The sequence below is a fragment of the Corylus avellana genome, chromosome 6, assembly GCF_965113065.1.
Source record: "Corylus avellana chromosome 6, dhCorAvel1.hap1.2, whole genome shotgun sequence".
In the NCBI taxonomy this organism is placed as follows: domain Eukaryota; kingdom Viridiplantae; phylum Streptophyta; class Magnoliopsida; order Fagales; family Betulaceae; genus Corylus; species Corylus avellana.
In genome coordinates this window covers 24,731,457-24,748,768 of record NC_142495.1, presented here as the reverse complement: position 1 = coordinate 24,748,768, position 17,312 = coordinate 24,731,457, and the positions used below count along the sequence as shown (strand labels likewise).

General features: G+C 35.0%; 1 pseudogene across 1 annotated transcript; it reads left to right on the top strand.

Moving 5' to 3' along the window:
• Positions 1-3,089: 3,089 nt before the first annotated feature.
• LOC132187658 (F-box protein At4g09920-like) lies at positions 3,090-7,247 on the top strand (annotated as a pseudogene). The gene is made up of 5 exons (XR_015912718.1): positions 3,090-3,439; positions 4,442-4,498; positions 4,679-5,557; positions 5,645-5,788; positions 6,766-7,247. The product of XR_015912718.1 is annotated as an F-box protein At4g09920-like (transcript).
• The last annotated feature ends 10,065 nt before the right edge of the window (positions 7,248-17,312 follow it).

Genomic DNA, 17,312 nt, shown 5'->3' with positions numbered 1-17,312 from the left:
AAATTATGAGTTTAGTAATTTCTTTTGGAGTACAATTTGTCAATTACAGTCACTTTCCAATATATATATTTTTTTCTTATCCTTTATTAAAGCATTTAATCTCTTGGAACTCAATTTTTTGCATTGACTATATTGATGTATTATTGTATTAGTATTATTATTACAATTTTGAATTTTATTTATTTTATTTTATTTTATTTTTTAATTTTATAGTTTAGGGTAATCGGGTCGTATCTACCCGATTAGACCTAGTTATTTTAAACGGGTAAAACGGGTCGTGTCGGGTTACCCGGCTATTTTCGTGTCATAATCGTGTCAAACCCGATTACCCATTTAGCTAAACGGGTCGTGTCTGGGTATAGGCTAATCGTGTAACGGGTACCCGCGGGTGGTAGTCGGGTCGTGTCAGGTACTCATTTTGCCACCCCTACCTACAAATAAGTGGCGAAGCCAAATACCAACCTTAGGTTTGTGCAAAGTTAATCAGGATGCCGCGGTTGACAAAGATCATAAGCGTATTGGGATTGGTATCATTGTACGAGATCATATAAGAGATGTTTTGGCAGCGTGTAGTACTACACGAAATTGTTTTTTTGAACTTGCGAGTAGTACTACACGATGGCAACTATATAAGCTGTGGATCTATGCAGGGAGATGTGCTTCTTTGATATAATCTTAGAGGGCGAAGCTCTACAAATTGTTAATGCAGTCAAATTGGTGAAAAAGAATTGGAGCAAGATTGGGCATTTAATCGATGGGATTAAAGAAAGGAGGATTGAACATATTAAGAGGAATGTGAATTATGTCTCCCGTAGAATCGCTAGAGAGGCTATTGTAGATGGCATACATAAAGTTTGGGTTGAAGAAAATCCCAAATTGTGTGTATGATATTGTATATAGGGAGCGTTATGCCCCTACGGGTTGGAGAAACTCTGTGACCGGGACTGTGTTGGGTTGCTCAAACTTGTAGAGACCGAGGTTGAAGGACCTAACTCAATCGATCAAAGACAGCGGTCGAGCGAGTTGGTGCTGTTGTTGTTGTTGTTATGGTTTTCTCTAAGAGTCGAAATGCGAGGTGAGGATGGTGAGGTTGACAAAGATGAAGAGCCAAGTGGAAGTTAACCAAGTCGCTGTGAAATCAGACCCAGGGCGTGGGTCTAGCTTGGATCTCGCTGGCTACGGAATTTTTTTCTTTTTCTTTTTCTCATTTTGATTTGGTGTGGTTGGTCTCACTTTCATTTTTTTCATTTTTCTTATATTGATGATGTGTCACATGGTGATTGGATGCTATAAAATGGTTGGTTTACACCAAGACCTGATAGTAGGGTAGCCCCCCTATTAAATACATCCCATTCTGAATAGTGAAGCCACAAGCTTTGGAGGATATAGCCACCTTGAGCTTTCATGTTGTCGCTCTGTTTCCCAATCTTCCTTAACCCAGATAAGCTTAAGAGCGATTCTTAAGGTCGTGAAATCCACGATCCACTACAAAAAAAAACAAGGTTTACTAACACTTGGAATAGAGGCGCTTTAATAAAACGTCCCTTTAAACGACCCAAAATAAAATTAGTAACGCTTGCGCATAAAAACGTCCCCTTAAAAAGGGACATTCCAATAGGGCATACCACAATTTAGTTAATTAAGTGCGTCTGGCTGGCAAGCGCCCTTAATTCGGGACGCCTACTATCTAGGCCCCCTTAATTAGGGGCGCCTGCCAGCTAGGCGCCCCTAATTAAGTGCGCTTGGCTAGTAAGCGCCCCTAATTAAGGACGCTTGTCATCTAGGCGCCTGGATAGTAGGCGCACCAAAATTATTTTCGTTAACGCGCGAGCTTAATTTTCCCTATGATTTCTCAGCTCTCGCCTAGTACTTTCCCCCCTCAATATTTTCCCGCTCCCCGTACAGTATCTTTAATTCAAATAAATCGTTGGCCACCCCTCACCCGCCCTCATTTTTTTAAAAAAAAAAAATTTAAAAATGATTTATATATTTAATATATTTATTTACTTTTAAATAAGAATGACATATATCATCATTCTATTGGTGATGACGTGATACACTAATGAAAACTATTTTCACGGAATTTGATTACGGGAATTAAATTATTATTGTGGCCTATCCCAATAATTTTTGAATTAGTATTATTTTTGTTTTTATACCACATAGATGAATTTTTAATCTAGACAACCACATTAACTGATTTTGTATTTATATATTTTTTAGTTGGAAAAAGTCCACATAACTCCCTCAAACTACCACACAATTGACAATGTCCCCCCCAAACTTTCAATTGTGACAATATCCTCATCAAACTACAAAAAATTGCCAATGCTCCCCCCAATGACGAAACTACACTTAATAAAATAAAAACAAAAAATAATAAAACTTCTAGAAAAAACCTAAAACTAATTAAAAAAAAAAAAATCCAAAGGGTAGAAATTAAAAATTTTTTTTAAAAAAATCGTTTTTATAAGAAAAAAATTAAAAAATTTCGATTTTTTTTGTTATAAAAATTTCGTTTTTTATTTTGTTTTATAAGTTTTTTAAAATAAAAATTTCCTTTTTTTTTTAAACATTCATTTTTTTAAAAAAATATTCTTATGAAAATTAAAAAATTTCGTTAAAAAACTTTTTTTTTTTAAATTGTTCTTTTGAAATTAAAATTTTTTGTTTTTATTTTTTTATTTTTTAATTTATAAGGATATTTTTGTCTTATTAAGAAATATATAAGGGCATTTTGATCTTTTTGTTAGTCTTGGGGGAGACATTGACAATGTTTTTATAGTTTAGGAGGGACATTGTCACAATTGAAAGTTTTGGAGAACATTGTCAATTGGGTGGTAGTTTGAGGGGGTTATGTAGACTTTACCCTTTTTAGTTTAAGTCTCTTTTAAATGTTTTTTAGTTTTTATTACTTTTTATTTTTATAAATAAATTTATAAGTGTTTTTTAATATATATATATATATATTTTTTTTTTTTGCGAGCGGGAACTTAATTTTCCCTCTGATTCCTCAGCTCCCACCCTAGCTACTAGCTAGTACTTAATTTCTCCCTCAGTATATATTTTCCGTAGCCTCTCCCCGCGCGGCCTGCCAGCCCCCCCCCTCTCTGCATCGAATATAGATTCCTATCTCTCTCTCCAGCGCCCAGTGACCCGCGCGGCCCCCCAGTCCCCCCTCTCTTCATCTCCATATCCCTATCTCTCTCTCCGGCGCCCAGTGAACCGCGCGGTTGGCCAACCCACCGGCCATCTTCTCCAGTCGAAACCGGCCGGCCTCTCTCTCCGGCGCCCAGTGACCCGTGCGGTTGGCCAGCCCACCGGCCATCCCCCTCTCCATCTGCCCGATCGATCGACGTATCCTCTCTCTACGGCGGCGCCCAGATAGTGCTCTCTCTCTCCGGCCGGCGATTATTCCGCCGTTACTGTTCCTGTAATAGTGAGTCTCTCTCTGTCTCTGTTTCTCTTTGTCTCTGCTGTCCCTTTTAGTTGTTGATTTGGGATTGTAATAGTCAGATTTTTGATGTATTATGATTTTTAGGAGAATTAGGGATTTTAAATTCAGCAAAGTTTTCTCTGCTTTTAGGAATATTAGACGATTCTAAAGTTTTCTCTGTTTTGTTGGATTTCTGGGTTGTGTAATTGTGTTTAATTACCTGCTTGTTCTATGTTCTCGTTATTGTATTGAAAAGAGTTGGATTAGACGATTCTAAAGTGTTGGGTTGTTTTGTTGGATTACTGGTTTTCTGGGTTGTGTAATTGTGTTTAATTACCCGCTTGTTCTATGTTCTCGTTATTGTATTGAAAAGTGTTGGATCGAATCTACCCTATTTGCTGCTCCCTTCCACAAACTATCTCACTTAGCCTTTTCCTTGCCTTCAATCAAGAATTCATGATTGATCAGTAGGGGGAAAGAGAAGTCGGATTATATTAAGAAAATAAGTAGGTTGGTTGGAAAATAATTGTAACCCTTATCTACCATGCAGTAATTCTCCTTCAACTTTTCTATATATTTTCCTTCCAACTGACCGAAGATAGAAAGAATTCCCACATCGAAAGAGAGCTTTGTAGGATCAAGGAGAGATATGCATATATTAGAAAAACATTATCCAAAAAAGTTGTATTTTAATGTACGTAGAATATTTAATTGAAATTAGAAGTGAATATTTAATTTAATTAGAATATCTATCTTTCTTTTTCGTGAGATCCGGTCCGGTCCCTCTTATGTTATCCCGACTAAAAATCGAGTCTTTAATTTATTATACCTACACTAATCCTTTTTGCTGTAACCAAATAAGTGGCGAAGCAAGTAAGTTTCTGTTTTTGCATCATATTATTTCTTTTTATTGCATGATAGTTTTATTTTGTACCGTCTGATTTGTGGTTGCTGCTTGTCATATGAAGTTTCGACTGATTTGTGGTTTCTGCTTGTCATATGAAGTTTTGATTGATGGAGGAGAAAAGGGTTCGACGTACCGCTAATTGTTCAGAAAGAAAGGTGAACCCCATTCATCCTAATTTGTGTCAAAAAACATATGTGAATCCATCTTTTTCTTAAGACTAGTTTATTTTGTGCCAAAAAAGATGTCTTTTTGATGATGCTATAAATCCTAATTAAGTTAATGATTTCGTAATTCGGCTGACACTTAATTTTGTTGATCAAATTTGGGTTTTGAAGGATTGTATTAGTGAGCTGCCTGATGAAATACTCGTTTGTATACTCTCACGTCTGACGCTAAGGGAAGCCGTGGTTACTAGTGTCCTTTCAAGAAGATGGGAGTATTTGTGGGCATCTATTTATTCGCTCGACTTTGATCATACAAAAACATCAGGCAAGATAACACTAACCCGCTCAATAAAATTAAATAGTCCTGAGTTAACTGAAATTGAAAGGCCGAGATACGTCAACTGGGTGAATCGTGTTTTGGAACAGCATAGAGACCCAACTATAGATGAATTCCGGGTTTGGTCTAATTTGGATAAAGGTTATGCGCGAGATATTAATAGGTGGATTATGTTTGCAATGCAAAAGCGAGTTCAAAGGCTTGAGATTCACTTGTCAGGATTTTGATCATGTAATCCTTGGCCTTCATCATGTTATACTTTTCCATATCAACTACTTTTATATCCTCAATTATGTTTGGATATTCCTTGGCATACATTTGTTGGCTTCAAGTCCCTCAAAGATCTCACTTTGAAGGAGGTTAATATGTCCTGTGAAGTTCTGGAGTATTTTTTGGCCAATTGTCCCAATCTTGAACGATTAGTTGTGCATCAATCAGAACATTTGAAGAAATTAAGAGTTGTTGGCTCATCCCTCCCTTTGAAACACTTGCGGGTATCCTTCTGCATCAGCTTAAAATCCATCAAGATCTGTGACACAAACCTTGTTTCTTTTAAGTATGTGGGACCAACGACAAGGTTGCTTGTTAATAATGCTCCACTGCTTGTTGATGTATCTATTTCCCATGGAATGTATTCTAATTTTATGCTTCGCCAGCTTTCATCATGTTTTTCTCAGCTACAGGTTCTTACATTGAGCAAATGGCATTTGCAGGTTAGTGTGTACAATGATGATGTGTTTGTTCTTTCTTTCCATTTATTATGCTGTCATGCAATTTACCCTCGTTATGGTTTTTTTCAGGATAAAATAAAGCTTCGATTGTTTACTGGTTTAAAGAATCTTAAGAAATTAGTATTAGAAATCGGAGCAAAGGATGATGAAAGTCTCCTCCTTTTCACTTCCTTGATAGAGGCATGCCCTTGCTTGCAAATATTTGTGTTCAAGGTGCGTGTGTTTCTAGTAATAGCTAATTCATATATATATATATAGAGAGAGAGAGAGAGAGAACATGAGATGATTCACGATTAAGTTTGTCTTTTACAACTTATAGATGTACATATTATGTAATGGTAGATTTGAAGTGTTTACTGCAAAATTTGTTTCTTAATTGGAAATCAGAATGGGATGATATTTCAGTTGGTTTGTTATATACTTCATCTATTCCTCATTAAAATAGATTCAGTTAGGAAAAAAAGGTTGTCTTGATATTTGAATCATAATTCCGCATGATTTGTAACACATTGGAAATTGCCCTTCTAGTTGCTTGAGTAGTTGCCTTTCATAAATTCTTTCTTAATTTGCATTAAGCTATGTGGTTCAGGTGGATTTCTTTTTTAGAACGATGGATCAGCATCCTACAGTTGTGCCTATGAATTTGGTTGAACAATCTGTTACAACATTTACATACTAGTGCATTTTGAATTTGGGATTTGAATGAACGTTTTCATTTTAGGCTTGCTGGAAAGAGGGAAAAAAAAAACTTCATCTAATGGAGGAAACAGTGCTAATGTTGCACTTGCTAGCAGAAGTGATAGTAAGTGACGGGGTTTAGAAAACTAATATGGGAACAGAGGCTAATGATTTTGGGTATAATGCAATTCCAGTAGATGGTCCATTTTGTCAAAATTGACCTTGGAGGTTAAAGGGAAGAAAGGAGGAAAGGAAAACGAGATGAGTTGTTATTTGGTTGGTTAAAAAAGAGTTACTATTGGTTAGCTGACCTTGTAGGATCTTGATTGGCATTAGAGTGATGTTTAGGCAACTTTTTGAGTTGAGTTTCTCTTGTTGTCAATTAGTTTGTGGTGATGCTTTTTCCTCCAAAGGCTAAGGCTTTGTGGTGCATGTTCTTTAATATTCTTGTGTTTAGCAAACACAGGATAATCATCACCTTTTTCTTATTATTCTTTTTTAAATCTTTGCAGATAACGTGGACTAGCCCTCCAAACAAGAAGAGAAGAGTGATAAAAGCTGTAAAATGCCCACATTATCATCTCAAAGTGGTGGAAGTAGGTGGATATTATTGTGGTAGTAGTGATTTTGAACTTGCCATGTACTTCATTGATAATGCTACGATACTTGAAAAATCATAATTGATCCGCGATACCAATGTAAGTGGTATTCAATATCAAGGATTGAAACTAAGGAAGAGCAAGAGATGGAACAAACTAGAAGGCGTCGTGCCAGGTGGCAGCTCGAGTCAAAAGTACCTCCAAGAATCAAGTTGGAGATCCTTTAATCTTAATGCACATTGCAATTAAGACGCGAACTATGTATTGATTCTCCCCCTCCCCCTCCCCCTCTTTTGGCCATTATTATATGACGCTCAAAATTACTAAAGGATTATAGATATGACTATTGTATTGGTAATTTGAAATAATTAAAAATTCCAAGGTGTGCTTGCTGAGATTTCGAATGAGCTACTCTTATAATATAATGGAATGCAAATCTTATTTGCAGTGCTAAGTAAAACTTGTTCTACTTATGATTAACATAAATGGGAATTGGGCTATCATTATAATTTCTTATATGCTGTCCATATCTGTAAATCAGGGACGGAGCCAAGAAGTTTTATGGGAGGGGACCAAAGCAATTTTTTTTTTTTGCAGCGTGTAATGAGCTATTACTTTTTTTCTATTTTTTTTCTCCTTTTTCAAATGACTGGTACTTAAATACAATGAGGAATTGAGCTTAGAATTGTGTCATACTCCAATCAAATGTTTAAATTCCAACAAACAATATTCTCAATATTTAATAACTATAATATCCAAATTATAAGACCACTTAGATTAGGAATTGAGCTTAGAGTACTAACCTAAAAAAGTGCGACTTGTGTTGAGTTATTTTGCACCTCATTGATTAACATGATATTTTCATAAGTGACACACAATCCAGGATCAAACTCTAATAAACTTTGTGCATTTTTTCTTTTGAAATAGTCATGTATTGTATTTCACTTTCTCATCATCTACAAATAAATTTACATGATTATTTTGAGTCTTTAGAAAATAAAGAAAAAATATGTGCAGGTTAACAATGAGCAAACTCACATGAATAACATAATCATCACATAGACCCTAAGTTAAACATTACACTTTAACCCTATAATTATTATTCTCTTCCTATTCCATTGATCTAGCAACTTACCCCAAATTTATAATACTCATATTCACATACAATAATCAATATGATTATAATATGACATATTAGAACCTAAATCCCATGGGCATCAATTTCCATTGAACTCATAAAAGTCTTGAGTTAATTAACGCTTTAAATGTAATTAACACATCCAATTAGCAATCCTAGTCTTCACATACTAAAAGCCCTAATTTAATTCACACTATACAAATTAGAGTTTATGTCCATACTATAAACAATAGTGAAATTAAAGCTTTAAACCTATTAATCTAACGACCCGGATCTTAAATCATGCTTAGAAATTCACTACACACAAAAGCCCCTAGTTAATTTTAGGAATTTAGCTTCTTACTAAAATTCTTCCAAATTCAGACCTAATCAAAAATTTCCTAAATCATTATGATTTCAAACTTGAAATTCAATGGGTGGAACAAAAACTCAAAGAGAAACTAGAGATTTCTCAATAGCATTAGTTATAAAAACCCATCAAAATAAAACCCATCAAAAATTCTCATACCGCCATACCAAATCAAGAACCAGAAATCCTCACAGAGAAAAGATCCAAGATTTACATACATACATAAAGAAAATAACAACAACAAAAAACACATAAATTTCCAAGTAGCAACAGGAATTTCCAAGTTTTCAAGCCGACAGCCAATCTATGAAGGAAAAAAAAAAATCAACTTTTCATATTTTTAACCAAATTTTCAAGCCAAACAATAGAAAAATTGATGCAGCGTAGGATTGTGGTGAACAAGAAAACCAGCAAGTAGAAGGGATAAATATTCCTAAGATTGTGAGACTATCACAAGAATCTAAGAAATCTTCTTAAACAATAGAGACTATCTATGCTTTAAGGAAAAACACAAAGAAATTCAACTCTGAGTAATTCTTATTAAATAAACTCAATAATAATCATAAACTGCCCTGTTAAAGGCTATAAGCATATATTTATAGCCCAAGACTCCTAGTCCTAAGATAACAATGAAATAAAGTTAATTTAGAAGTCTACGAAAGACAACTAAACCAAATAAAAGACTAATAAAGAAACCTAATTCAAATAAAGACTGAAAGATAAGATAGAATAAACAACTAACAAAGAAACCTAATAAAATACTAAAAGATAAGATAAGATAAGCCTTGAATTCCAATCTACATCATCCTCCCGAGGTTGGAGAGAATTCGCCCTCGAATTCGGACTATCTTTTCCACGGTCCTTTGCATGCCCTGTCAACTCGTTCCATTCTCTGTTCCTAAAGATCAAGACAAGGCAACACCCCACAATAAGCATGACGCTCTTTATCTTCAAAATATCTTGATGGTTGTTGCGAAGGCCCCACACACCACTTGGCAATTCTTCGGATTTGCCATACTTCTCTCGTTCTTTCTCCCCTTCATGTGCCATGAAGATACTCAAGGAAGGGTCAACCGTTGTTTCCCTTGTGAACATATAATTCTCCTCATCCGCATAGAACTCATCACAATTGTTGTTAGGAGAATTTAAAATATTTTCAACACCAAGAAAATCAATATAACCCTCTTCATCATTATAATTAGGCAATGCACCTGGAAGGTCTTCTTCAACCTCTTCATAATCGGCGATGCCATCCTCTACATAATTGGTGATGACATACGTGGGCCCTTCCTCTTCCAATTGGCCATCTTCTTTTGGATAGAGACCGCCAAACATGGGAAAAACCTTATCTTTTTCGTGCTCCTCCGTGGGTCTTTCTTCTTCCCATGAGCCATCTTCTTCGGGCTCCTCATCATAGGTTGGTGGTGAGTCCCAATCTCCAAATCCTTGCGAAGGATCTTCAACATCTTCATGTTTGAATTCTACATCAATGAACTCGGATTCCTGAAACTCTTCATCCACAGATTCCCTATCCTCCTCCACAGAATATGGATTCGGTTTATGGATTTGTGGTTGGCAAGTAGGGATCCAATTGGCATGTCGTTGACTCTTCACCTCACTCCATGTTTCCCTAAATACTTCTTTTTTGTAGGAATTTTTTATTTTCTTTGTCACAGCCATAGACCATTGTCTCCAATTTTGTGACTTTTGACCCATGGTATAACTATGGGGCAAGAAAGCGATACGCATATATTTCAATAGTTTCTCCAACTATTGATCTTCAATTTGCCTTCCCGCTTCCTAGTTCTCTTCAGTTGTTGCCACCACGCACCAACTCTTCCCTGGAATGTATGTACCACCAAAGAGACTTGTTGTTCATCGGGCACCTCGTTGAATTTAAAAACCTCTTCAACAGCCAACACCCAATCCAGAAATTCGTCGGGTTCTAGATCCTCGTCGAATTTCGGAATTTTGAGTTCGAATCTACTTACCTGCCGATTGGCATGAGCTTGCGCAAGGTGCTGACGTCCGTGCGTTCGGTGCTCCGTAAACGGGCTTCTAGATCCGTTCCCATGTTGACCACACAAGTTGGATAATTGGGTAGTGAGGTCTTCAATTTGATCCCTCATAGCCCTGAATCGATCCTCCGTGTGTTGCCAAGGTTCAGCGATAGATTTGCCTTCCGCCTCCGCGAATCGCGGTCTTGGTTGGCGATGACAATTGTTCGGCCCACCACTCATGTGCCTCAAACGAATCGCTGGTTGCTCCTTACGTGCTGTCTCCGTGCGCACGTACACCTCGTTCATGTCTGCAAAGCAGTTGCTCTTCCCCATTCATGGAAAGTAATTGAGCTCTGATACCAACTGATGCAGCGTAGGATTGTGGTGAACAAGAAAACCAGCAAGTAGAAGGGATAAATATTCCTAAGATTGTGAGACTATCACAAGAATCTAAGAAATCTTCTTAAACAATAGAGACTATCTATGCTTTAAGGAAAAACACAAAGAAACTCAACTCTGAGTAATTCTTATTAAACAAACTCAATAATAATCATAAACTGCCATGTTAAAGGCTATAAGCATATATTTATAGCCTAAGACTCCTAGTCCTAAGATAACAATGAAATAAAGTTAATTTAGAAGTCTACGAAAGACAACTAAACCAAATAAAAGACTAACAAAGAAACCTAATTCAAATAAAGACTGAAAGATAAGATAGAATAAACAACTAACAAAGAAACCTAATAAAAGACTAAAAGATAAGATAAGATAAGCCTTGAATTCTAATCTACATAAAAAAATTAACCAAAAGAAAACCTCAGGATTAACCTAAGAAGTAAGAACCAACCGGTGGAGGAGAGTTGGGGGGACTGGAATCTATCAATTTATTTTTTTTGGGGGTGGGACCAGTATACATTTTTTTTTTTTTTTTTTTTTTTAACTCCTTAAAATATCTTTTTTGAGGAAGTGGGGGGGAGGGGGGACCATGGCCCCAACTGGTCCCCCCTCCCTCTATCTCTGTGTGTATGCAACGTCATTGCAAACGTGTATTAATTATAGAGACTTTTTGGAAGCTAGCTATAACAATTTGAATAATCGGTAATATCTTTTTTAAGGAAGTGGTGGGGGACCATGGCCCCAGCCGGTCCCCCTCCCTTCGTCTCTGCTGTAAATATATCTATCTGGTAGTATATATTATGTAATTCTCAGTTTTTCTTCCTTGGTTCTCAATTTGATTTCTGAAGTAAAGAACATTGTTTGCTTAGACTTCTAGTCACTAATTCTATACTCAGATCCACTAAATTCACATACTCTTCTTGCACTACTAACCATCTGTTTTGTATGTTATTCAACTTATGTTTCATATCGACTTTTTGTTCCTCTAATTTTTTGTATTACCGAACAAATTGCCTCCCTCTAATCAGTCAAACATCTCAATACAGGCATACAGCTGCCAAGCCATATTTTCTATTTATGTTAAACTATCCGAATGGGAGTAAGGCGTGGTACATAGGAGAGAGAATATGGGAGGTCTCACAAATTGGGCTTTCTTTTTTTTTTGTTGAATGTGGCACAAATGAAATTTTTTGCTTCACAATCACTAGACGGATTGAAAAGCCTGGGAATGTACAATTATAAGGCCCAATTTTCTACTTCTTTAGCAACAATTGTAACAGTCAAATCGTTAATTTTACCATCAACTTCTCACCTTTCGTGTAAAGCATATAACAATTTTGTTTGTATGGTTGATGATAATCATGAACCTGTAGCAGGATCATATGCATTCGATTACAGAGTCTTTTATGCGATCTTTATATATTTCCTCCTCCCAAGATTCACTGATTCTTTGCCTTGAAAATTTCCAAAAAAGAAAAAGATGCCTTGTTCTCTACGGATTAGGTGCTGTAGTTAAAAACTACAGCATTGTGCTGGTAAAACATCAAACGGCTGAGATTGAACAGAAAAAAACAAAAACAAAAAAACCAACCGTTGAGATTTAATAAATAAAAATAAAAATAAATAATAAAATAATAATAAATTAACTACAGCATCATTTTTGAAACATGCTACCAAGTCTTAACAGCCTCATTATCACCGGATCTAAGCTTATCCTCTGCATCATCCTTAAGTTTATCACCGGAATTTTCCCCACAGGTGACAGCAAGAACACTAGAAGATTGTTTTGAAGCTCCTTGTGGATGAAATATCATTTACAATGCAAGTTTTCTTCACCAGGGAGTAGAAAACCCCAATTCTCTTTTGCAACAAAGCCTCACAAGCTCCTCATAGAAGAGTTGAATCCGAAAATCATCACCACAACACATCCAAAGCCACAAGCAAACAAAAAATCAAACCAGAAAACGTTCCAAATGTTGCCAGAATTCACCACCCAAACACCAGAAGACCCTAATCACAGAATCCAGGAAACAAAACAAACCAAACCCTATACCTTTACCACAGATATACGAGCAAATTCAATCAACTTCCCCTCAGTGATAGAATCAAAACGGTAGAAAGCCCTCAATTTCAATGTCCAAAGTTGCTGAAATTGAGAAAATAGGCAAGACCCAGAAGACCCAAAGCTGGTGTAGTTAATTTTTTTTTTTTGGGTTAAATCTGAACCGTTGTTTTTTGTTTTTTTATTCAATCTCAGCAGTTTAGTGTTTTAACTACAGCAACTAAGCCAGATAAATAAGTGAATTTCATTAACAAAAACAACGGTTAGAGAAGCTGTTAGGAAGCGTAGAAGCGCTGTGGATATGGATAGAGTTACTGTAATTTAGAGAGAGATTTTATTAGATACTGTTACATTGCCTTCCTTCGGGTTGTGGAAATAGAGGGAAGCAAAGGGGACAGCTGGCATTGCCATTCCGGGCACTTCCATGGGATGCTGAGATGCATGCTGTTTTGTTTGTTCATAGGGTGGCAAGATTGCCCAGGGGGTTGTATTTCTTGGTGAGAAATGAGAATCATTTCGATGAGCTTAAGAAGTCTATGAGTGCTGATTTTGCATGGGTGAAACCAGAGGGTTGCCCTGATAATCTCCCGCTTTATGAACTTAATAGATCTTCTTTTGACATGCTTGCAAAACAGGTCTCATGCCATCATGTATATATATATATATATATATATATATATATATATATATATATATATATATATATAACTTCCTTTGTGTGAACATGTCCAAAAAAAAAAACGAATATAGAAGTAAGATTGTTATAACATTTCTCAACATTTATGCATAGTCGGATAAGAAAAGCCTAATTGACAATACTCACCAATGAGACGAAAGAACAATAAGACATGTAAAGTTTTATTTAATTAACATAAACCGTTGTTTAAATTCGCAAATTTTTTTTTTTTGGTGTGTGTTTTTGTGTAAGATAAGATTACATTAACAAAAGAACAAACAAAACAATATAAACGTGACAAAATACACACACACACACAAAAAAAAAAAAGAAAAAAAAAAAAGACAATAAAGATAGACCCTATAGATAGCACAAATCTAGCATGAATAGTACCGGTGAAACCCATGGAAATGGGCTAAAGGCCCAGTCTAATAAAACTCTTGACCCGAAGATCAAGACGCATCGGAACAAGCCGCACTGGAACTAACTGGACTTGGGCCATGAAAGGGGGAACCCACATCAATCCGAAGACAAAAATGCGATATTTGTAAAAACTTAAAAAGAGGCAGCAGAAAAAAAAAGAAAAGGAAATTACCCTCTTTTTTTAAAAAAAAATGTCCACACAAGGAGGAGAAAAAATTTCACTTACATCTAGGGCTGTAAATAAACCAGTTCGTTCAACAACCCGCTCGATACCTGCTTGGTTTAATTTGACTTGAACTCGAGCTCAATACTGTATAAACCCGCTCGATTAGTAAATGATACATACTCGACTTTCTCGAGAAAACTCGATAGGGGCTCGCGAGCTCAGCTCGTTTAAAGCTCGATCGGTTCGTTTGCCCGACCATTAGCTCGTTCATATATCTTGTATATATATATATATATATATATATATATATATATATACACAATTATATATTAATTTATTACTAAAATTAGTTATATAAATTTAAGTAGGTATGTTAGTAATTAAGTAATATATGTAATATAAATGACTTAATATTTATACTATAGATAAATGTCTAGAGGTTGTTTTAAAATTCGAGCTTAAATTCTGCTTGGATCATACATTAAATAATTTTATAGCTTAGCTCAAGCTGAAGTTGAGCTCGACTCGGTGTGAATAACATTCTCAATGAACTCGAGCTTGAGCTCACCCAAATTTTAAACGAGCCGATCTTGAACACACAATTCATAGTTTGGCTCGAATAAGTATCTTCGTAAATGAGCTAATCTTGAAATCCTAAATCTCGACTCGGCTCGGCTCGATTACAGCCCTCAAGTATAAGCAAAATGTCATGGACTCAGTCATGGGTTGGCCGTCATAAGAATTTCCATTTTATTATTATTATTATTATTATTTCTTTCTTTCTTTCTAAAAGAACAATTTCAGTTTGTTTTTGTTTTGTTTTGTTTTTTTTTTGTTTTTTTTTTTTTTAAGAAGGGTATTTTTGAGCAATTAAAAAAAAGGGTGAAATATAGCATAAAATCATTGTAAATTTTTTAACTTAAAGATTATATTGCAAAACCGCTTATATTTCGGTGGTGGAAATAAATTTGTGTGCGGATGGTGTGAGCTCAAATTGAATTCTAATAACTTTACTACTAATTGCTTGGGGTGGAAAAAAATGGTACAAAACCTCCAACTTATTTTATTAAGAATGATGTGTTATCTCTTACATATTTTTTTTAATATTCTTAACAATTATTTATTGTCATTCTATTAACCTAGAAACCCAAACATTAATTTTTGAAAAAACCCAAACATGTTAGATGACACTTAGTACTTATTAGAGTATGTTAAAAAAAAAATTAGTACGAACTAGTTTGAAATAAATTTGTGTCAAAAAAATGAGTGAACATACGTACTAATTGGTTTGAACAATCTTTTGTGTTTTGCAAAAGATGAGACACAATTTACCCTTCTGAGATGTGATTTGGCTTACATGCTGTTATTTTTTATTTTTTTATTTTTGACATATCCACACAAGGGAAGGGGGAGGGGGGATTCGAACTAGTGACCTCTGCTTCATGAAGCGTAATTCACAGCCGATTGAACTACCCATTGGGGACCTTACATGCTGTTATTAAAATAACAGTATGTATGTTGTAGTTTAATCAACGGTTAAGATTGAATTTCTTAAAATCTCTTTTTATTTTCTCATTCATATTAAAAGTTTGTAAAAGTAAGTCAATTTTAAGATTCAATCTTGATCGTTAATTAAAATAACAGCATATTTTAATAACAGTACGTAAGCCAGATCCTCTGAGATGTAATCAAATACTCTTCAACCCAACTCCACAAATGTAGAACAATAAAGACGTCTGGCACTTGTTAATATCTTCTACTTTCTCAGCTATTATCTTCAGCAATTTTAACACTTTAATCTATGCGGCCTTTAGTTTTTTTGTTTAACACAATGAATGCTCAATAAATGCAAGTACTCTAAGAAACACTTTCTACGTAGGAAATATGATAGTAACTAGTAAGTCAGTTTTTATTTTTATTTTTTACTAAAAAGTAACTACATAGAATTAATTCTAGATTTTGTTTTTTCACAAATGTTTATCAGATAACAGGATTTTTTTTGGTAAATCATTCTCTTTTTTCCTTTTGTTTTTTATTTTCAAAATGATAATTCTTGTGACTTCCGGTCAAGAATTTCGAATTTTATCATCCTTCGATTTCAAAAGACGGATTTGAAGGGACTTAAAAGCATTACAGCCTTAGTTTTTGAGAAAACTTGTTAGAGCATCTTCAACAGTGTAGCTAAAAGAGAGATATTAGCTACATTTAGCTGTTTTTATCATTTTTTTTGCTCCAACAGAATAGCTTCATATTAGCTATTATACCTTAACTGCTACAGTGAATATCTTCATATTGCTATTCACTGTAGCACACTAGATTGTTGAATATAATATTATTTTCACATTATTTTCTCTCTCCATCAACATTTCTTTCTCTTCTCTCTTCTCTCCATCCCTCAACATTTCTCTCTCTTCTCTGTTCATGAATTTATGATACAAATTTAAGTCGTTTGAATCACTAAAAACTCCTCCAAAAAAATTGAATAGCATGCATATAATTGGCAAACTAAAAATGGAAAAAATAAATAAATAAATAACACACAGGTATGCTGCGTGAATCAATTCTATTGCAATTTACAAGATGATGCAAAAGCGGTCGTGGATCAAAAAAAAAAAAGATTAAAAAATAATATTTAATAAAATAAAGAATCTGTTGGAGTTGGTATTAAAAAATGAGTAGCTAAAATAGAAAATTGTGTTTTTTGACTAGGTAGAATAACTTTTACTGCTGGTAAGCTTATCTATTTTTATGGGTTTACATAAGAATCTGCCTTGATATTGTCCCACCTTGCAGGTGGGACATTGTTGTACCTCATCTCCTGCGTAATGGAGAAATAGGCAATAAGTTCATTGTGGTGTGTCTATGCTTTTAAGTTCACATTGGATTATTCCACGATTTGCCTGTTGTAATTGTTGCTAAAGAAGTGGAATATTGGGCATTATAATTGTACATTATAATTGTACATTACAATTGTAATCGTAGTAGATTTACAATTGATAACTATTCTCTAGACATTGAGCCCATTATGAGCTTGAGTTCTCGGAGGATTACGATTCCTATGAGCTTTAACAGGATCAACAAGGGTACGGTTGAGTGAGGAAAGTGACAAAGTTGCCATGGTGGCTGGTTGTGCTCTGGATTTGTAGGTAAGATGTTTGTCAAAATTACTGATCAGCATATAGTATTGTTTTAAAGATTCCATACTTATTTGCCTCTTTTGTTTCCTTGGATTTTCAATTCTCCTGTCTTA